At 43.0% G+C, this 21,446-nt stretch overlaps 12 non-coding genes across 12 annotated transcripts; all 12 read right to left on the minus strand.

The window, feature by feature from the left end:
• Positions 1-381: 381 nt before the first annotated feature.
• On the minus strand, positions 382-572 carry LOC141207139 (U2 spliceosomal RNA). Its single transcript, XR_012277562.1, has one exon. It is a non-coding gene; the product is annotated as a U2 spliceosomal RNA (small nuclear RNA).
• A 1,109-nt stretch (positions 573-1,681) lies between these two features.
• On the minus strand, positions 1,682-1,872 carry LOC141207197 (U2 spliceosomal RNA). Its single transcript, XR_012277618.1, has one exon. It is a non-coding gene; the product is annotated as a U2 spliceosomal RNA (small nuclear RNA).
• Positions 1,873-2,987: 1,115 nt separating this feature from the next.
• Positions 2,988-3,178, minus strand: LOC141207113 (U2 spliceosomal RNA). Its single transcript, XR_012277537.1, has one exon. It is a non-coding gene; the product is annotated as a U2 spliceosomal RNA (small nuclear RNA).
• A 1,115-nt stretch (positions 3,179-4,293) lies between these two features.
• Positions 4,294-4,484, minus strand: LOC141207422 (U2 spliceosomal RNA). The gene has a single exon (XR_012277760.1). It is a non-coding gene; the product is annotated as a U2 spliceosomal RNA (small nuclear RNA).
• Positions 4,485-5,593: 1,109 nt separating this feature from the next.
• On the minus strand, positions 5,594-5,778 carry LOC141207256 (U2 spliceosomal RNA). Its single transcript, XR_012277673.1, has one exon. It is a non-coding gene; the product is annotated as a U2 spliceosomal RNA (small nuclear RNA).
• A 7,051-nt stretch (positions 5,779-12,829) lies between these two features.
• On the minus strand, positions 12,830-13,020 carry LOC141207474 (U2 spliceosomal RNA). Its single transcript, XR_012277811.1, has one exon. It is a non-coding gene; the product is annotated as a U2 spliceosomal RNA (small nuclear RNA).
• Positions 13,021-14,135: 1,115 nt separating this feature from the next.
• Positions 14,136-14,326, minus strand: LOC141207810 (U2 spliceosomal RNA). The gene has a single exon (XR_012278133.1). It is a non-coding gene; the product is annotated as a U2 spliceosomal RNA (small nuclear RNA).
• Positions 14,327-15,441: 1,115 nt separating this feature from the next.
• Positions 15,442-15,632, minus strand: LOC141207136 (U2 spliceosomal RNA). The gene has a single exon (XR_012277559.1). It is a non-coding gene; the product is annotated as a U2 spliceosomal RNA (small nuclear RNA).
• Positions 15,633-16,747: 1,115 nt separating this feature from the next.
• On the minus strand, positions 16,748-16,938 carry LOC141207156 (U2 spliceosomal RNA). Its single transcript, XR_012277578.1, has one exon. It is a non-coding gene; the product is annotated as a U2 spliceosomal RNA (small nuclear RNA).
• Positions 16,939-18,053: 1,115 nt separating this feature from the next.
• Positions 18,054-18,244, minus strand: LOC141207811 (U2 spliceosomal RNA). Its single transcript, XR_012278134.1, has one exon. It is a non-coding gene; the product is annotated as a U2 spliceosomal RNA (small nuclear RNA).
• A 1,115-nt stretch (positions 18,245-19,359) lies between these two features.
• LOC141207157 (U2 spliceosomal RNA) lies at positions 19,360-19,550 on the minus strand. Its single transcript, XR_012277579.1, has one exon. It is a non-coding gene; the product is annotated as a U2 spliceosomal RNA (small nuclear RNA).
• A 1,115-nt stretch (positions 19,551-20,665) lies between these two features.
• LOC141207812 (U2 spliceosomal RNA) lies at positions 20,666-20,856 on the minus strand. The gene has a single exon (XR_012278135.1). It is a non-coding gene; the product is annotated as a U2 spliceosomal RNA (small nuclear RNA).
• Positions 20,857-21,446: the final 590 nt, after the last annotated feature.

Genomic DNA, 21,446 nt, shown 5'->3' on the forward strand with positions numbered 1-21,446 from the left:
CAAGGGCATTTGCTAAATAGATGGTGTGTGTGCAACAATACACTGAAAGGTCAATTATATTGTGCAGCTTATCTCACCACCTGTAGTTATTTAGGTGAAAGCTCCAAAATACTTGCCTAATATGTCTGTTTATCCAAAAGGAAGTAAAAAGGGAGAGCTAGAAAGATAGCATTGCATCACATTACATGGCAATGCAATGCACAGTTGCTGAAGTTGAACCAAAATGAGCTTGTAATCTGGCTTCTGCAACTTTGAACATGAAAAATCCAATGAGGAGAAGAAAAGCAAAGCCAAAGAGTCCATCCCAAAATCCGACAAACAAGCAAAATGAACAAAAAACATTGAATTCAATTCTTTCTGATTTTAGAAACTGCATTAAAGAAGGGGTGCACCGGTCCTGGAGATACTGCACTACCAGGTCAATGCGTGGAGTGGACAGAGCAAGCTCTTTTTCCATCTCCCTGTTCTAAAAATCCATTTAATATATGGTCCCCAGATAGGGGACGTATCAGATATTAAACTGATAAGAACAGATACTACACTTGATCTTAGCCAAAAGGCCGAGAAGCGATAACCAGAATTGGTTTCAAACTACGGAGCCACCCAAGGATCCTGAAAAGTCCATTTGTGGAGATGAGCTCCTGGACTCCCGTTAAGAAGACATGTTGTCAACCTCTAGATCCCTTACATGCCTGCACTTTTCGGCTTGCTGCTGCTGCAATCCACGCGTTTTAGATCTGCATAACTCCACCTCTTTAAACACAGCACCTTCACCCCCTGCTGTTCCCACCCGCCTCAACACCGTTGGAAGGGAGGAGAACCAATTAAGGCGGGGGGTGGGGTGGAACGAGCAGCTGTCTACCCTTAGCAGGAGGGCTCCTGATTACATACCTCTCCTGCTGCTGCTGGCTGTCCAGCAGCAGACTGAAGGTGGCTGCTGCTGTGCACAGGTATATAAAGGCTCAGAGCCTATTATGACACGCGCAGCCAGCGTTCCATTGCCACATTCCATCTACTGCAGGCAGGATACCTGGCTGGCTGAATGTCGCTGAGAAGCTCACAGAGACCGCCATAAGCAACAGTTTAACAGAATGCCACAGACTAATCAACCAAACTTTTTGGGTTGGGTTCTCTTTTATAGTCTGCAGGCATTAAATGAAAGAAGTCAGTGTTCCAGCAGAAGGAGACAACGTTTCAGAAAAGGCATTGTAGCAAACCAAAAAAGAAATTTTAAGCGCAGCAGAGTAACCAGCACACATACCTGTTAGCTCAGGTGAGTTTAAAAGGCTGCTGTTGATAACAAGGGCATTTGCTAAATAGATGGTGTGTGTGCAACAATATACTGAAAGGTCAATTATATTGTGCAGCTTATCTCACCACCTGTAGTTATTTAGGTGAAAGCTCCAAAATGCTTGCCTAATATGTCTGTTTATCCAAAAGGAAGTAAAAAGGGAGAGCTAGAAAGATAGCATTGCATCACATTACATGGCAATGCAATGCACAGTTGCTGAAGTTGAACCAAAATGAGCTTGTAATCTGGCTTCTGCAACTTTGAACATGAAAAATCCAATGAGGAGAAGAAAAGCAAAGCCAAAGAGTCCATCCCAAAATCCGACAAACAAGCAAAATGAACAAAAAACATTGAATTCAATTCTTTCTGATTTTAGAAACTGCATTAAAGAAGGGGTGCACCGGTCCTGGAGTTACTCCAATACCAGGTCAATGCGTGGAGTGGACAGAGCAAGCTCTTTTTCCATCTCCCTGTTCTAAAAATCCATTTAATATATGGTCCCCAGATAGGGGACGTATCAGATATTAAACTGATAAGAACAGATACTACACTTGATCTTAGCCAAAAGGCCGAGAAGCGATAACCAGAATTGGTTTCAAACTACGGAGCCACCCAAGGATCCTGAAAAGTCCATTTGTGGAGATGAGCTCCTGGACTCCCGTTAAGAAGACATGTTGTCAACCTCTAGATCCCTTACATGCCTGCACTTTTCGGCTTGCTGCTGCTGCAATCCACGCGTTTTAGATCTGCATAACTCCACCTCTTTAAACACAGCACCTTCACCCCCTGCTGTTCCCACCCGCCTCAACACCGTTGGAAGGGAGGAGAACCAATTAAGGCGGGGGGTGGGGTGGAACGAGCAGCTGTCTACCCTTAGCAGGAGGGCTCCTGATTACATACCTCTCCTGCTGCTGCTGCTGCTGGCTGTCCAGCAGCAGACTGAAGGTGGCTGCTGCTGTGCACAGGTATATAAAGGCTCAGAGCCTATTATGACACGCGCAGCCAGCGTTCCATTGCCACATTCCATCTACTGCAGGCAGGATACCTGGCTGGCTGAATGTCGCTGAGAAGCTCACAGAGACCGCCATAAGCAACAGTTTAACAGAATGCCACAGACTAATCAGCCAAAATTTTTGGGTTGGGTTCTCTTTTATAGTCTGCAGGCATTAAATGAAAGAAGTCAGTGTTCCAGCAGAAGGAGACAACGTTTCAGAAAAGGCATTGTAGCAAACCAAAAAAGAAATTTTAAGCGCAGCAGAGTAACCAGCGCACATACCTGTTAGCTCAGGTGAGTTTAAAAGGCTGCTGTTGATAACAAGGGCATTTGCTAAATAGATGGTGTGTGTGCAACAATATACTGAAAGGTCAATTATATTGTGCAGCTTATCTCACCACCTGTAGTTATTTAGGTGAAAGCTCCAAAATGCTTGCCTAATATGTCTGTTTATCCAAAAGGAAGTAAAAAGGGAGAGCTAGAAAGATAGCATTGCATCACATTACATGGCAATGCAATGCACAGTTGCTGAAGTTGAACCAAAATGAGCTTGTAATCTGGCTTCTGCAACTTTGAACATGAAAAATCCAATGAGGAGAAGAAAAGCAAAGCCAAAGAGTCCATCCCAAAATCCGACAAACAAGCAAAATGAACAAAAAACATTGAATTCAATTCTTTCTGATTTTAGAAACTGCATTAAAGAAGGGGTGCACCGGTCCTGGAGTTACTGCAATACCAGGTCAATGCGTGGAGTGGACAGAGCAAGCTCTTTTTCCATCTCCCTGTTCTAAAAATCCATTTAATATATGGTCCCCAGATAGGGGACGTATCAGATATTAAACTGATAAGAACAGATACTACACTTGATCTTAGCCAAAAGGCCGAGAAGCGATAACCAGAATTGGTTTCAAACTACGGAGCCACCCAAGGATCCTGAAAAGTCCATTTGTGGAGATGAGCTCCTGGACTCCCGTTAAGAAGACATGTTGTCAACCTCTAGATCCCTTACACGCCTGCACTTTTCGGCTTGCTGCTGCTGCAATCCACGCGTTTTAGATCTGCATAACTCCACCTCTTTAAACACAGCACCTTCACCCCCTGCTGTTCCCACCCGCCTCAACACCGTTGGAAGGGAGGAGAACCAATTAAGGCGGGGGGTGGGGTGGAACGAGCAGCTGTCTACCCTTAGCAGGAGGGCTCCTGATTACATACCTCTCCTGCTGCTGCTGCTGCTGGCTGTCCAGCAGCAGACTGAAGGTGGCTGCTGCTGTGCACAGGTATATAAAGGCTCAGAGCCTATTATGACACGCGCAGCCAGCGTTCCATTGCCACATTCCATCTACTGCAGGCAGGATACCTGGCTGGCTGAATGTCGCTGAGAAGCTCACAGAGACCGCCATAAGCAACAGTTTAACAGAATGCCACAGACTGATCAACCAAACTTTTTGGGTTGGGTTCTCTTTTATAGTCTGCAGGCATTAAATGAAAGAAGTCAGTGTTCCAGCAGAAGGAGACAACGTTTCAGAAAAGGCATTGTAGCAAACCAAAAAAGAAATTTTAAGCGCAGCAGAGTAACCAGCGCACATACCTGTTAGCTCAGGTGAGTTTAAAAGGCTGCTGTTGATAACAAGGGCATTTGCTAAATAGATGGTGTGTGTGCAACAATATACTGAAAGGTCAATTATATTGTGCAGCTTATCTCACCACCTGTAGTTATTTAGGTGAAAGCTCCAAAATGCTTGCCTAATATGTCTGTTTATCCAAAAGGAAGTAAAAAGGGAGAGCTAGAAAGATAGCATTGCATCACATTACATGGCAATGCAATGCACAGTTGCTGAAGTTGAACCAAAATGAGCTTGTAATCTGGCTTCTGCAACTTTGAACATGAAAAATCCAACGAGGAGAAGAAAAGCAAAGCCAAAGAGTCCATCCCAAAATCCGACAAACAAGCAAAATGAACAAAAAACATTGAATTCAATTCTTTCTGATTTTAGAAACTGCATTAAAGAAGGGGTGCACCGGTCCTGGAGATACTGCAATACCAGGTCAATGCGTGGAGTGGACAGAGCAAGCTCTTTTTCCATCTCCCTGTTCTAAAAATCTATTTAATATATGGTCCCCAGATAGGGGACGTATCAGATATTAAACTGATAAGAACAGATACTACACTTGATCTTAGCCAAAAGGCCGAGAAGCGATAACCAGAATTGGTTTCAAACTACGGAGCCACCCAAGGATCCTGAAAAGTCCATTTGTGGAGATGAGCTCCTGGACTCCCGTTAAGAAGACATGTTGTCAACCTCTAGATCCCTTACATGCCTGCACTTTTCGGCTTGCTGCTGCTGCAATCCACGCGTTTTAGATCTGCATAACTCCACCTCTTTAAACACAGCACCTTCACCCCCTGCTGTTCCCACCCGCCTCAACACCGTTGGAAGGGAGGAGAGCCAATTAAGGCGGGGGGTGGGGTGGAACGAGCAGCTGTCTACCCTTAGCAGGAGGGCTCCTGATTACATACCTCTCCTGCTGCTGCTGGCTGTCCAGCAGCAGACTGAAGGTGGCTGCTGCTGTGCACAGGTATATAAAGGCTCAGAGCCTATTATGACACGCGCAGCCAGCGTTCCATTGCCACATTCCATCTACTGCAGGCAGGATACCTGGCTGGCTGAATGTCGCTGAGAAGCTCACAGAGACCGCCATAAGCAACAGTTTAACAGAATGCCACAGACTAATCAACCAAACTTTTTGGGTTGGGTTCTCTTTTATAGTCTGCAGGCATTAAATGAAAGAAGTCAGTGTTCCAGCAGAAGGAGACAACGTTTCAGAAAAGGCATTGTAGCAAACCAAAAAAGAAATTTTAAGCGCAGCAGAGTAACCAGCGCACATACCTGTTAGCTCAGGTGAGTTTAAAAGGCTGCTGTTGATAACAAGGGCATTTGCTAAATAGATGGTGTGTGTGCAACAATATACTGAAAGGTCAATTATATTGTGCAGCTTATCTCACCACCTGTAGTTATTTAGGTGAAAGCTCCAAAATGCTTGCCTAATATGTCTGTTTATCCAAAAGGAAGTAAAAAGGGAGAGCTAGAAAGATAGCATTGCATCACATTACATGGCAATGCAATGCACAGTTGCTGAAGTTGAACCAAAATGAGCTTGTAATCTGGCTTCTGCAACTTTGAACATGAAAAATCCAATGAGGAGAAGAAAAGCAAAGCCAAAGAGTCCATCCCAAAATCCGACAAACAAGCAAAATGAACAAAAAACATTGAATTCAATTCTTTCTGATTTTAGAAACTGCATTAAAGAAGGGGTGCACCGGTCCTGGAGATACTGCAATACCAGGTCAATGCGTGGAGTGGACAGAGCAAGCTCTTTTTCCATCTCCCTGTTCTAAAAATCCATTTAATATATGGTCCCCAGATAGGGGACGTATCAGATATTAAACTGATAAGAACAGATTTTTTTTTGATTGAAGCTGCATCCAAGGCACTGAAAAATGTGACCGAAGTCACACCAAAACAGCGCACGAGGCGAGGATTCATGTGGACCCTTCCCGGAGGAGAGGGTCCCCAATAAACCATCCCCATCCCTCCGAGCCAGAAGGCCACAGCGAGGGTCAGGGATCTCCGATGCTCTCCCTAGCCGAAGCCGGAGAAGAGCCGTTTTCGTGCTCCCAGCTTCCATCTAGGCTGCCACCCTAGCGGAGCTGGAGCCTGTGTTGGTTTCTCAGCCCAAAGCTGACCGGACCTCCGACCGGGTTTATAAAAATTCCCCTTCCTAGCCCGGAGGCCAGGAATAGGGGGGGTTGCTCAGAAAGTATGATTGGCAAAGGTGCGGCGTGCTATGAAGCCAAGTCTTTCTGGGGTTCCCAGTCCCAGTAAGCTTGGACTCCCACCAGGGCGCCTACTCCTGGGGCACATTGCTCCAAAGCCCTCACACTTACCCAGCCTAGTGACTTCAATCCTGGAGGGCCATGTTTTCCATCAGATAACTCTATGAGCCACCTGGCGTACTAACAAGTGCACCAAACCAGTGTGTAATATGCATCAATTTACTAGGGCAGCCCAAGGAAAAAACTGCCTTTTCAAAAGATTTTTTTTTTTTTTTTTTTTTTTACACTCAGATTACAAAGTCTTGGAATCAACAAAAACATAAGAAGACTCAAATCCATCATCGTGCATTCTACCAATTTTAATACTTCTCCAAATCTTTTATTTTCTTTTTCTTTTATATATATATATTTATTTATTTTTTCCCTCTTTTTTTTTTTTTTTTTTAAAAATTATATAGTTTTGGCTATTTTTTTTTGTTTGTTTTTGTTCTTCTTTTTTTGTTTTTCCACAGGTTTTCAAAAAATCAAATCTTACAAGGTAAGTTCATTCCATTTACATTGTTTCCATTTCTCATTTGCTTTCACCTTGCCAAGCGTCATTTTGTCCCTCCAGAAAAACATGTACAAATAACTTAGACATAATTTAATACACTGGTCGACTGTTACTTCCTTATGTTTAAACACTAAAATGTTCCTTGCTTTCCACAATGCCGCCTTCACACATGCAATAATAATCCATACAATTTTAAAATCCTCCTCTCTTATCCCCATCCCATAAAATACTCTGTTAAAATCCAAAAAATTAACAGTACTCACAGCTCTCACTATATTGCACACTTTCCTCCATATTGTCTGTGCAAAATTACAATTCCAGAAGATGTGCATGGGTGTTTCACTATTCCCACACCTGGATCTTGGGCACACTTCAGATCTTACCAACCCACGCCTGTGTTGGAACTCACGGGTTGGCAGGCAGTCTTTTACTATACACCAGAGTAAATCCCTGTGTTCATTAGATAACACACTATAATTTACATTCATCCAGATTCTTTCCACAATTTTGAATGAAAAATGTTCCACAGGACTGATACCTATTCTCTCTTCCAGGATTTTTAGGATTTTTTTATGGCATTTAAGAACATTTATTTCGACCATCTTAAGTTTAAAATCTCTTAAAATTTTTCCTTAAACAATATAATTTCCTGGAGGTAAAAACCTATAAGGCCTATTTAGAGACATCTCCAACCATTTATAATTTCTAATATAGAAACCTAAATTATATATAGAAAACAACTTTAGCTTAGAGCCTGGTCCTAATAAAGTGCATACACAGTTCGCTACATACTTTGCATATAAAAAGGACCTAATATCCGGAAAACCTTTCCCACCTTTTTTCTTTGATTTATATATCTCCTCTCTCTTTACTCTTTCCATCTTGGATCTCCATAAAAAATTAAAACATACCTTAATAACTCTCTTCATGATATTATTTTGGGGGATAAAAACTGTTGAGACATATAAAAACATTGGGAGTAAAACCTGTCTAATAATTAAAATTTTTCCTTCCAGGGTAAGATCTCTCAACTGCCAGAAAGTAATCTTTTTCTTAACTCTTTCCAGCAGAGACTCCCAATTTCTTACATTACCACCTGACTCTGAGAAATAAATACCTAAAATTTTTACTTCATTCATTCTTGTTAATTTACACTCAGAATCTACAATAAAATCACCAACAGTTAAAATACCAGATTTTTCCATGTTAATTTTAAAACCCGATGCGCCCCCAAACCAATCCACTGTTCTTATGGCTCTGTTCATGCTTCTAGTGTCTTTAACTAAAACCGTCACATCATCCATATATGCCACCACTTTAACTTGTTCATTGCAACTCCCGGGAATAAAAAAACCATTGATTACCTTATCTCTCCTAAAAGCTGCTAAAAGTGGTTCAATTGCACAAATAAAAAGAATAGGGGATAAGGGACACCCCTGTTTAACGCCACAGTTTATTTTTACATTATCAGATAAAAAACCATTAATAGATATTTTGCTAAAACATGATTTGTAAAGAGATTTAATACGTTTGCTAAAAACATCCGGGCATCCCATTTTCTCTAAAACTGCAAATAAAAAATCATGGGCAACTCTATCGTACGCTTTTTCAAAATCCAAAGTAATTAGAGCAAGCTTTTGTTTTCTGTCTAAAACATCCCATAAAACATCCCTGATTAAAATCAATGAGTCGCTGATTCTCCGATTTGGCACTGCACACGTCTGATCCACTTCTATTACTGAGCCGATTACCTTTTTTAATCTATTTGCTAGTAACTTTGCATATACCTTACAGTCCGTATTTAAAAGGGTTATTGGTCTCCAATTTTTAATCAGTTCTTTATTTCCTTTCTTAAATAATAAAACAATAAGACCCTCCCACCACGACTCTGGGACACTAAAAGATGCTTCTGCTTCTAAAATTACTTCATAAAAATCCTCACCCATGATCTCCCATAAACACTTGTAAAATTCAACAGGTAGTCCATCTGCTCCCGGCGTTTTGTTATTTTGTAGCGTATTAATTGTATTAAAAACTTCCTCTTTAGTAAAATTCCCTATTAAAAAAGATTTATCTTCCGCATTAAAATTTTTTTCCAGTCCTTCTAAAAAATGTTTTTTTAGAGACACATCCGTGTTTTTAACAGAAAATAAATCATCATAAAATTCTTTTGCTTTCATCTTCTTCCCCTCCAAACTTGTTTCTCCTTCCAAAACCTTCATATAATCCTTCTTGTCACATATTTTTTTAAAAAAGAATTTTGTGCATTTTTCATCCTCGTCTAAAACTTTTACTCGGGAATTAAAAATAATTTCTTTACCTTTTTCTTTCAGGCAGTTTTGGATCTTTTCTTTTGTTGTTCGGATCGCCTCCTGCAGATCACATCCGTTATTTTCGAGGTGAAAAAACATTGCAGTTTAGCATTAAGATCATTATAAAAAATACGTTTTGCAGCAGCTTTCTTCTTTCCTTCTTTAATAAAAAATATTTTTACCTCCTTCTTGACAAAATCCCACCAATTAAAAATAGATTTAAAAAACGTTTTTTTTAGCTTCAGTTTTTCATACAGCTTTTTAAAACCTTCCATAACCACCTCGTCTTGTAGTAGGGATACATTAAATTTCCAGTGTGACGGTCTTTTATCCACATCTGATTCTATTTTAAAACTACATTCTATTATTTTATGATCTGAAAAAGGTGTTGAATGCGTTTTAAAACCTGAGCATGTTAGGGCTTGAGATATAAAAATATAATCTATTCTGGATGAAACACCTCTCCCCACCCAAGTGACTTCATGCTCCTTTTTTTGTCCATCTAATGCCCATGTATCTTTAAGATTAAAAGCTGCTAAAATATTTCTAAGACATGAAGCTGACCCATCTTTTACATTTTTTAAATGACAATTAAAATCCCCACCTAAAACTAATGGATCTACTCCAGGTAAAAACAGCTGCAACAGTTCAAACAAATGTAATCTCAAGGCTTTTTCTGCATTTGCATACACATTAAAACACCTCACTTTCTTCCCATTTTTCTGCACATCAATTCTTAAAATCCTCCCAGGGTATATCTCTTCATAATTTACAATCTCCCAATCTTTAGAGCATAAAAACCCCACACCATCACTTTTTGACTCGTTCCCACCAGAAAAGCATAAGTTACCCTTCCATATACCCTGTAAATATTCATAGCTTATTTTTTTTGTCAAATTACATTCTTGTAGAAAGATAAAATCAATATTTTCATTATTTAAAAAATCATATAAAGCAGTTCTCTTATATAGGTCGTTAAACCCCTGAACATTCAGGGACATTGAGCGGATCATCTTCTAACATTTAGTGCAGGGCTCTTCCCTCCGCCCTCATTCTCTACTGCCGGAGAAGATGGGTCTACCTCCAGATCTGATACATCCGAAGATGACACACTCCCCAGCAGACTTGTTGCTTCTAATGCCTTTACTTTCCCACCACATGGTATTCCTTCATTATCACTTCTATCCACACTTCTTTTTAGAGATTTTTCTGTGCAGTCCATTTGTACCTGCGCGCAAGGTAAGCTCTGCGACAGGGAATTAGTAGGAGTGGACTCCACTACTTCTGGAATATCACTTTCCCCTCCACAACTACTCCCTTTACTTAGTGGAGAAATTTCTTGCAACATTTGACTCTTCTCTTCTCTCTTCTGATCTTCTTTCTTCTGTTCTTCTATCTTCTTCTTTTCATTCTTATCTTCTTTCTTCTTATCTTCTTTCTTCTGCTCTTCTCTCTTTTTCCTTTCCATCTGTTTCTTTATCTCCATGGCCCTTTTTTCTATGTCCTCTATCCTCTTCTGTTTTTCCTCTTCCTTCTTTCTCTTCCTTTCTTCCAACTTCCTTTCCTCTTCTTCTTGTGATTTTTTAACCCGTTCCTCCTTCTTCTTCTCCTTCATTGCCCGTCCCTCCTCTTCCTCTTTTCTCTTTCTTTCTGTCTCCTCCTTCTCACTCCTTTCTTTCTCCTCTTCCCCTTTTTCCTCTTCAGCAGCAATGCCTGCTTCCACATCGTCTTTAGCTTCTTGTTGCTGTTCTTCAGGCGATGTGTCCATCTCCTCTACATCCTTTTTCTTATTTTTAGGGCACTCATCCATCTGGTGAGGAGTACCCATGCAACTAAAACACTTGTTACATTCTGCATCCAGATGTCCATATTTTTTACACACACGGCAGTAGTGTGGCATCCCTGGGAAGAATAAATAACCGCGGCTATAGTTGATATAAACCTGCGGCGGAGGTCTGGACACGCCCCCCTCCTCATTCGGGTTCTTCCTAAATGATACCACATACACACGTTTCCCGTTCCACACTCCAAACTGTGTTTCCCCGCGTCTCTTAGGGATGATTTTGTCACAATACATTGATAGGTAACTTTCAACCTCAGAGTCTGTAATAAATGGACTAAACAAATGAATCGTCAGTACTTTCATTGAAAACTGAAAAGAGGGGATTACTTTCACCCCCTCCAGCTCTACCTTCTCTTTATTTACTTCATAAAGAGCGTAGGCACTTTCACACTGCGAGGCTTTATTAAGCGTAACATCATAAAGTCCTCGAGAAAAAAAAGATTGAAAGCAAAAAAGATGCTCCTTGTCGATCTTCAAGAGCTTACAAATAACATTGAAAATAAATTGAGAATCTTTCACCTGCCGGTGGTCAGGAGCAACCACGAACCTGATGGTGTCCTTCAGCGGATGCTCCTCCGAGAAATAATCATTCGGGTTGCTTGCTTGATTCTCCTTCCTTCCTCCAGGGTTTCTCCTTGTCTCCATGATTTTCCTCTTCTTTTCCAGATACCAAGGAAAATATCACACACGGATCGCAGCCTCCACGAAGTTCGTCCTCCCTCCAACACACCGTCCTCCGTAAAGAAAAGGCACTGCAGCTTTAGCACCGATTCCCAAAAGCAGCACTGGATATCTCCAAAGGCCAAGAATCGGTTCTGCCACCACAGTAACCTTCAGCCCAATGTCACAACCCACTACAGATCGTGCCAAAAGGCCGAGAAGCGATAACCAGAATTGGTTTCAAACTACGGAGCCACCCAAGGATCCTGAAAAGTCCATTTGTGGAGATGAGCTCCTGGACTCCCGTTAAGAAGACATGTTGTCAACCTCTAGATCCCTTACATGCCTGCACTTTTCGGCTTGCTGCTGCTGCAATCCACGCGTTTTAGATCTGCATAACTCCACCTCTTTAAACACAGCACCTTCACCCCCTGCTGTTCCCACCCGCCTCAACACCGTTGGAAGGGAGGAGAACCAATTAAGGTGGGGGGTGGGGTGGAACGAGCAGCTGTCTACCCTTAGCAGGAGGGCTCCTGATTACATACCTCTCCTGCTGCTGCTGCTGCTGGCTGTCCAGCAGCAGACTGAAGGTGGCTGCTGCTGTGCACAGGTATATATAGGCTCAGAGCCTATTATGACACGCGCAGCCAGCGTTCCATTGCCACATTCCATCTACTGCAGGCAGGATACCTGGCTGGCTGAATGTCGCTGAGAAGCTCACAGAGACCGCCATAAGCAACAGTTTAACAGAATGCCACAGACTAATCAACCAAACTTTTTGGGTTGGGTTCTCTTTTATAGTCTGCAGGCATTAAATGAAAGAAGTCAGTGTTCCAGCAGAAGGAGACAACGTTTCAGAAAAGGCATTGTAGCAAACCAAAAAAGAAATTTTAAGCGCAGCAGAGTAACCAGCGCACATACCTGTTAGCTCAGGTGAGTTTAAAAGGCTGCTGTTGATAACAAGGGCATTTGCTAAATAGATGGTGTGTGTGCAACAATATACTGAAAGGTCAATTATATTGTGCAGCTTATCTCACCACCTGTAGTTATTTAGGTGAAAGCTCCAAAATGCTTGCCTAATATGTCTGTTTATCCAAAAGGAAGTAAAAAGGGAGAGCTAGAAAGATAGCATTGCATCACATTACATGGCAATGCAATGCACAGTTGATGAAGTTGAACCAAAATGAGCTTGTAATCTGGCTTCTGCAACTTTGAACATGAAAAATCCAATGAGGAGAAGAAAAGCAAAGCCAAAGAGTCCATCCCAAAATCCGACAAACAAGCAAAATGAACAAAAAACATTGAATTCAATTCTTTCTGATTTTAGAAACTGCATTAAAGAAGGGGTGCACTGGTCCTGGAGATACTGCAATACCAGGTCAATGCGTGGAGTGGACAGAGCAAGCTCTTTTTCCATCTCCCTGTTCTAAAAATCCATTTAATATATGGTCCCCAGATAGGGGACGTATCAGATATTAAACTGATAAGAACAGATACTACACTTGATCTTAGCCAAAAGGCCGAGAAGCGATAACCAGAATTGGTTTCAAACTACGGAGCCACCCAAGGATCCTGAAAAGTCCATTTGTGGAGATGAGCTCCTGGACTCCCGTTAAGAAGACATGTTGTCAACCTCTAGATCCCTTACATGCCTGCACTTTTCGGCTTGCTGCTGCTGCAATCCACGCGTTTTAGATCTGCATAACTCCACCTCTTTAAACACAGCACCTTCACCCCCTGCTGTTCCCACCCGCCTCAACACCGTTGGAAGGGAGGAGAACCAATTAAGGCGGGGGGTGGGGTGGAACGAGCAGCTGTCTACCCTTAGCAGGAGGGCTCCTGATTACATACCTCTCCTGCTGCTGCTGCTGCTGGCTGTCCAGCAGCAGACTGAAGGTGGCTGCTGCTGTGCACAGGTATATAAAGGCTCAGAGCCTATTATGACACGCGCAGCCAGCGTTCCATTGCCACATTCCATCTACTGCAGGCAGGATACCTGGCTGGCTGAATGTCGCTGAGAAGCTCACAGAGACCGCCATAAGCAACAGTTTAACAGAATGCCACAGACTAATCAACCAAACTTTTTGGGTTGGGTTCTCTTTTATAGTCTGCAGGCATTAAATGAAAGAAGTCAGTGTTCCAGCAGAAGGAGACAACGTTTCAGAAAAGGCATTGTAGCAAACCAAAAAAGAAATTTTAAGCGCAGCAGAGTAACCAGCGCACATACCTGTTAGCTCAGGTGAGTTTAAAAGGCTGCTGTTGATAACAAGGGCATTTGCTAAATAGATGGTGTGTGTGCAACAATATACTGAAAGGTCAATTATATTGTGCAGCTTATCTCACCACCTGTAGTTATTTAGGTGAAAGCTCCAAAATGCTTGCCTAATATGTCTGTTTATCCAAAAGGAAGTAAAAAGGGAGAGCTAGAAAGATAGCATTGCATCACATTACATGGCAATGCAATGCACAGTTGCTGAAGTTGAACCAAAATGAGCTTGTAATCTGGCTTCTGCAACTTTGAACATGAAAAATCCAATGAGGAGAAGAAAAGCAAAGCCAAAGAGTCCATCCCAAAATCCGACAAACAAGCAAAATGAACAAAAAACATTGAATTCAATTCTTTCTGATTTTAGAAACTGCATTAAAGAAGGGGTGCACCGGTCCTGGAGATACTGCAATACCAGGTCAATGCGTGGAGTGGACAGAGCAAGCTCTTTTTCCATCTCCCTGTTCTAAAAATCCATTTAATATATGGTCCCCAGATAGGGGACGTATCAGATATTAAACTGATAAGAACAGATACTACACTTGATCTTAGCCAAAAGGCCGAGAAGCGATAACCAGAATTGGTTTCAAACTACGGAGCCACCCAAGGATCCTGAAAAGTCCATTTGTGGAGATGAGCTCCTGGACTCCCGTTAAGAAGACATGTTGTCAACCTCTAGATCCCTTACATGCCTGCACTTTTCGGCTTGCTGCTGCTGCAATCCACGCGTTTTAGATCTGCATAACTCCACCTCTTTAAACACAGCACCTTCACCCCCTGCTGTTCCCACCCGCCTCAACACCGTTGGAAAGGAGGAGAACCAATTAAGGCGGGGGGTGGGGTGGAACGAGCAGCTGTCTACCCTTAACAGGAGGGCTCCTGATTACATACCTCTCCTGCTGCTGCTGCTGCTGGCTGTCCAGCAGCAGACTGAAGGTGGCTGCTGCTGTGCACAGGTATATAAAGGCTCAGAGCCTATTATGACACGCGCAGCCAGCGTTCCATTGCCACATTCCATCTACTGCAGGCAGGATACCTGGCTGGCTGAATGTCGCTGAGAAGCTCACAGAGACCGCCATAAGCAACAGTTTAACAGAATGCCACAGACTAATCAACCAAACTTTTTGGGTTGGGTTCTCTTTTATAGTCTGCAGGCATTAAATGAAAGAAGTCAGTGTTCCAGCAGAAGGAGACAACGTTTCAGAAAAGGCATTGTAGCAAACCAAAAAAGAAATTTTAAGCGCAGCAGAGTAACCAGCGCACATACCTGTTAGCTCAGGTGAGTTTAAAAGGCTGCTGTTGATAACAAGGGCATTTGCTAAATAGATGGTGTGTGTGCAACAATATACTGAAAGGTCAATTATATTGTGCAGCTTATCTCACCATCTGTAGTTATTTAGGTGAAAGCTCCAAAATGCTTGCCTAATATGTCTGTTTATCCAAAAGGAAGTAAAAAGGGAGAGCTAGAAAGATAGCATTGCATCACATTACATGGCAATGCAATGCACAGTTGCTGAAGTTGAACCAAAATGAGCTTGTAATCTGGCTTCTGCAACTTTGAACATGAAAAATCCAATGAGGAGAAGAAAAGCAAAGCCAAAGAGTCCATCCCAAAATCCGACAAACAAGCAAAATGAACAAAAAACATTGAATTCAATTCTTTCTGATTTTAGAAACTGCATTAAAGAAGGGGTGCACCGGTCCTGGAGATACTGCAATACCAGGTCAATGCGTGGAGTGGACAGAGCAAGCTCTTTTTCCATCTCCCTGTTCTAAAAATCCATTTCATATATGGTCCCCAGATAGGGGACGTATCAGATATTAAACTGATAAGAACAGATACTACACTTGATCTTAGCCAAAAGGCCGAGAAGCGATAACCAGAATTGGTTTCAAACTACGGAGCCACCCAAGGATCCTGAAAAGTCCATTTGTGGAGATGAGCTCCTGGACTCCCGTTAAGAAGACATGTTGTCAACCTCTAGATCCCTTACATGCCTGCACTTTTCGGCTTGCTGCTGCTGCAATCCACGCGTTTTAGATCTGCATAACTCCACCTCTTTAAACACAGCACCTTCACCCCCTGCTGTTCCCACCCGCCTCAACACCGTTGGAAGGGAGGAGAACCAATTAAGGCGGGGGGTGGGGTGGAACGAGCAGCTGTCTACCCTTAGCAGGAGGGCTCCTGATTACATACCTCTCCTGCTGCTGCTGCTGCTGGCTGTCCAGCAGCAGACTGAAGGTGGCTGCTGCTGTGCACAGGTATATAAAGGCTCAGAGCCTATTATGACACGCGCAGCCAGCGTTCCATTGCCACATTCCATCTACTGCAGGCAGGATACCTGGCTGGCTGAATGTTGCTGAGAAGCTCACAGAGACCGCCATAAGCAACAGTTTAACAGAATGCCACAGACTAATCAACCAAACTTTTTGGGTTGGGTTCTCTTTTATAGTCTGCAGGCATTAAATGAAAGAAGTCAGTGTTCCAGCAGAAGGAGACAACGTTTCAGAAAAGGCATTGTAGCAAACCAAAAAAGAAATTTTAAGCGCAGCAGAGTAACCAGCGCACATACCTGTTAGCTCAGGTGAGTTTAAAAGGCTGCTGTTGATAACAAGGGCATTTGCTAAATAGATGGTGTGTGTGCAACAATATACTGAAAGGTCAATTATATTGTGCAGCTTATCTCACCACCTGTAGTTATTTAGGTGAAAGCTCCAAAATGCTTGCCTAATATGTCTGTTTATCCAAAAGGAAGTAAAAAGGGAGAGCTAGAAAGATAGCATTGCATCACATTACATGGCAATGCAATGCACAGTTGCTGAAGTTGAACCAAAATGAGCTTGTAATCTGGCTTCTGCAACTTTGAACATGAAAAATCCAATGAGGAGAAGAAAAGCAAAGCCAAAGAGTCCATCCCAAAATCCGACAAACAAGCAAAATGAACAAAAAACATTGAATTCAATACTTTCTGATTTTAGAAACTGCATTAAAGAAGGGGTGCACCGGTCCTGGAGATACTGCAATACCAGGTCAATGCGTGGAGTGGACAGAGCAAGCTCTTTTTCCATCTCCCTGTTCTAAAAATCCATTTAATATATGGTCCCCAGATAGGGGATGTATCAGATATTAAACTGATAAGAACAGATACTACACTTGATCTTAGCCAAAAGGCCGAGAAGCGATAACCAGAATTGGTTTCAAACTACGGAGCCACCCAAGGATCCTGAAAAGTCCATTTGTGGAGATGAGCTCCTGGACTCCCGTTAAGAAGACATGTTGTCAACCTCTAGATCCCTTACATGCCTGCACTTTTCGGCTTGCTGCTGCTGCAATCCACGCGTTTTAGATCTGCATAACTCCACCTCTTTAAACACAGCACCTTCACCCCCTGCTGTTCCCACCCGCCTCAACACCGTTGGAAGGGAGGAGAACCAATTAAGGCGGGGGGTGGGGTGGAACGAGCAGCTGTCTACCCTTAGCAGGAGGGCTCCTGATTACATACCTCTCCTGCTGCTGCTGCTGCTGGCTGTCCAGCAGCAGACTGAAGGTGGCTGCTGCTGTGCACAGGTATATAAAGGCTCAGAGCCTATTATGACACGCGCAGCCAGCGTTCCATTGCCACATTCCATCTACTGCAGGCAGGATACCTGGCTGGCTGAATGTCGCTGAGAAGCTCACAGAGACCGCCATAAGCAACAGTTTAACAGAATGCCACAGACTAATCAACCAAACTTTTTGGGTTGGGTTCTCTTTTATAGTCTGCAGGCATTAAATGAAAGAAGTCAGTGTTCCAGCAGAAGGAGACAACGTTTCAGAAAAGGCATTGTAGCAAACCAAAAAAGAAATTTTAAGCGCAGCAGAGTAACCAGCGCACATACCTGTTAGCTCAGGTGAGTTTAAAAGGCTGCTGTTGATAACAAGGGCATTTGCTAAATAGATGGTGTGTGTGCAACAATATACTGAAAGGTCAATTATATTGTGCAGCTTATCTCACCACCTGTAGTTATTTAGGTAAAAGCTCCAAAATGCTTGCCTAATATGTCTGTTTATCCAAAAGGAAGTAAAAAGGGAGAGCTAGAAAGATAGCATTGCATCACATTACATGGCAATGCAATGCACAGTTGCTGAAGTTGAACCAAAATGAGCTTGTAATCTGGCTTCTGCAACTTTGAACATGAAAAATCCAATGAGGAGAAGAAAAGCAAAGCCAAAGAGTCCATCCCAAAATCCGACAAACAAGCAAAATGAACAAAAAACATTGAATTCAATTCTTTCTGATTTTAGAAACTGCATTAAAGAAGGGGTGCACCGGTCCTGGAGATACTGCAATACCAGGTCAATGCGTGGAGTGGACAGAGCAAGCTCTTTTTCCATCTCCCTGTTCTAAAAATCCATTTAATATATGGTCCCCAGATAGGGGACGTATCAGATATTAAACTGATAAGAACAGATACTACACTTGATCTTAGCCAAAAGGCCGAGAAGCGATAACCAGAATTGGTTTCAAACTACGGAGCCACCCAAGGATCCTGAAAAGTCCATTTGTGGAGATGAGCTCCTGGACTCCCGTTAAGAAGACATGTTGTCAACCTCTAGATCCCTTACATGCCTGCACTTTTCGGCTTGCTGCTGCAGCAATCCACGCGTTTTAGATCTGCATAACTCCACCTCTTTAAACACAGCACCTTCACCCCCTGCTGTTCCCACCCGCCTCAACACCGTTGGAAGGGAGGAGAACCAATTAAGGCGGGGGGTGGGGTGGAACGAGCAGCTGTCTACCCTTAGCAGGAGGGCTCCTGATTACATACCTCTCCTGCTGCTGCTGCTGCTGGCTGTCCAGCAGCAGACTGAAGGTGGCTGCTGCTGTGCACAGGTATATAAAGGCTCAGAGCCTATTATGACACGCGCAGCCAGCGTTCCATTGCCACATTCCATCTACTGCAGGCAGGATACCTGGCTGGCTGAATGTCGCTGAGAAGCTGACAGAGACCGCCATAAGCAACAGTTTAACAGAATGCCACAGACTAATCAACCAAACTTTTTGGGTTGGGTTCTCTTTTATAGTCTGCAGGCATTAAATGAAAGAAGTCAGTGTTCCAGCAGAAGGAGACAACGTTTCAGAAAAGGCATTGTAGCAAACCAAAAAAGAAATTTTAAGCGCAGCAGAGTAACCAGCGCACATACCTGTTAGCTCAGGTGAGTTTAAAAGGCTGCTGTTGATAACAAGGGCATTTGCTAAATAGATGGTGTGTGTGCAACAATATACTGAAAGGTCAATTATATTGTGCAGCTTATCTCACCACCTGTAGTTATTTAGGTGAAAGCTCCAAAATGCTTGCCTAATATGTCTGTTTATCCAAAAGGAAGTAAAAAGGGAGAGCTAGAAAGATAGCATTGCATCACATTACATGGCAATGCAATGCACAGTTGCTGAAGTTGAACCAAAATGAGCTTGTAATCTGGCTTCTGCAACTTTGAACATGAAAAATCCAATGAGGAGAAGAAAAGCAAAGCCAAAGAGTCCATCCCAAAATCCGACAAACAAGCAAAATGAACAAAAAACATTGAATTCAATACTTTCTGATTTTAGAAACTGCATTAAAGAAGGGGTGCACCGGTCCTGGAGATACTGCAATACCAGGTCAATGCGTGGAGTGGACAGAGCAAGCTCTTTTTCCATCTCCCTGTTCTAAAAATCCATTTAATATATGGTCCCCAGATAGGGGATGTATCAGATATTAAACTGATAAGAACAGATACTACACTTGATCTTAGCCAAAAGGCCGAGAAGCGATAACCAGAATTGGTTTCAAACTACGGAGCCACCCAAGGATCCTGAAAAGTCCATTTGTGGAGATGAGCTCCTGGACTCCCGTTAAGAAGACATGTTGTCAACCTCTAGATCCCTTACATGCCTGCACTTTTCGGCTTGCTGCTGCTGCAATCCACGCGTTTTAGATCTGCATAACTCCACCTCTTTAAACACAGCACCTTCACCCCCTGCTGTTCCCACCCGCCTCAACACCGTTGGAAGGGAGGAGAACCAATTAAGGCGGGGGGTGGGGTGGAACGAGCAGCTGTCTACCCTTAGCAGGAGGGCTCCTGATTACATACCTCTCCTGCTGCTGCTGCTGCTGGCTGTCCAGCAGCAGACTGAAGGTGGCTGCTGCTGTGCACAGGTATATAAAGGCTCAGAGCCTATTATGACACGCGCAGCCAGCGTTCCATTGCCACATTCCATCTACTGCAGGCAGGATACCTGGCTGGCTGAATGTCGCTGAGAAGCTCACAGAGACCGCCATAAGCAACAGTTTAACAGAATGCCACAGACTAATCAACCAAACTTTTTGGGTTGGGTTCTCTTTTATAGTCTGCAGGCATTAAATGAAAGAAGTCAGTGTTCCAGCAGAAGGAGACAACGTTTCAGAAAAGGCATTGTAGCAAACCAAAAAAGAAATTTTAAGCGCAGCAGAGTAACCAGCGCACATACCTGTTAGCTCAGGTGAGTTTAAAAGGCTGCTGTTGATAACAAGGGCATTTGCTAAATAGATGGTGTGTGTGCAACAATATACTGAAAGGTCAATTATATTGTGCAGCTTATCTCACCACCTGTAGTTATTTAGGTAAAAGCTCCAAAATGCTTGCCTAATATGTCTGTTTATCCAAAAGGAAGTAAAAAGGGAGAGCTAGAAAGATAGCATTGCATCACATTACATGGCAATGCAATGCACAGTTGCTGAAGTTGAACCAAAATGAGCTTGTAATCTGGCTTCTGCAACTTTGAACATGAAAAATCCAATGAGGAGAAGAAAAGCAAAGCCAAAGAGTCCATCCCAAAATCCGACAAACAAGCAAAATGAACAAAAAACATTGAATTCAATTCTTTCTGATTTTAGAAACTGCATTAAAGAAGGGGTGCACCGGTCCTGGAGATACTGCAATACCAGGTCAATGCGTGGAGTGGACAGAGCAAGCTCTTTTTCCATCTCCCTGTTCTAAAAATCCATTTAATATATGGTCCCCAGATAGGGGACGTATCAGATATTAAACTGATAAGAACAGATACTACACTTGATCTTAGCCAAAAGGCCGAGAAGCGATAACCAGAATTGGTTTCAAACTACGGAGCCACCCAAGGATCCTGAAAAGTCCATTTGTGGAGATGAGCTCCTGGACTCCCGTTAAGAAGACATGTTGTCAACCTCTAGATCCCTTACATGCCTGCACTTTTCGGCTTGCTGCTGCAGCAATCCACGCGTTTTAGATCTGCATAACTCCACCTCTTTAAACACAGCACCTTCACCCCCTGCTGTTCCCACCCGCCTCAACACCGTTGGAAGGGAGGAGAACCAATTAAGGCGGGGGGTGGGGTGGAACGAGCAGCTGTCTACCCTTAGCAGGAGGGCTCCTGATTACATACCTCTCCTGCTGCTGCTGCTGCTGGCTGTCCAGCAGCAGACTGAAGGTGGCTGCTGCTGTGCACAGGTATATAAAGGCTCAGAGCCTATTATGACACGCGCAGCCAGCGTTCCATTGCCACATTCCATCTACTGCAGGCAGGATACCTGGCTGGCTGAATGTCGCTGAGAAGCTGACAGAGACCGCCATAAGCAACAGTTTAACAGAATGCCACAGACTAATCAACCAAACTTTTTGGGTTGGGTTCTCTTTTATAGTCTGCAGGCATTAAA

Source organism: Phyllobates terribilis, unplaced genomic scaffold (genome assembly GCF_046119375.1).
Source record: "Phyllobates terribilis strain yellow unplaced genomic scaffold, ASM4611937v1 Scaffold_160__1_contigs__length_4322635, whole genome shotgun sequence".
NCBI classification, from domain to species: domain Eukaryota; kingdom Metazoa; phylum Chordata; class Amphibia; order Anura; family Dendrobatidae; genus Phyllobates; species Phyllobates terribilis.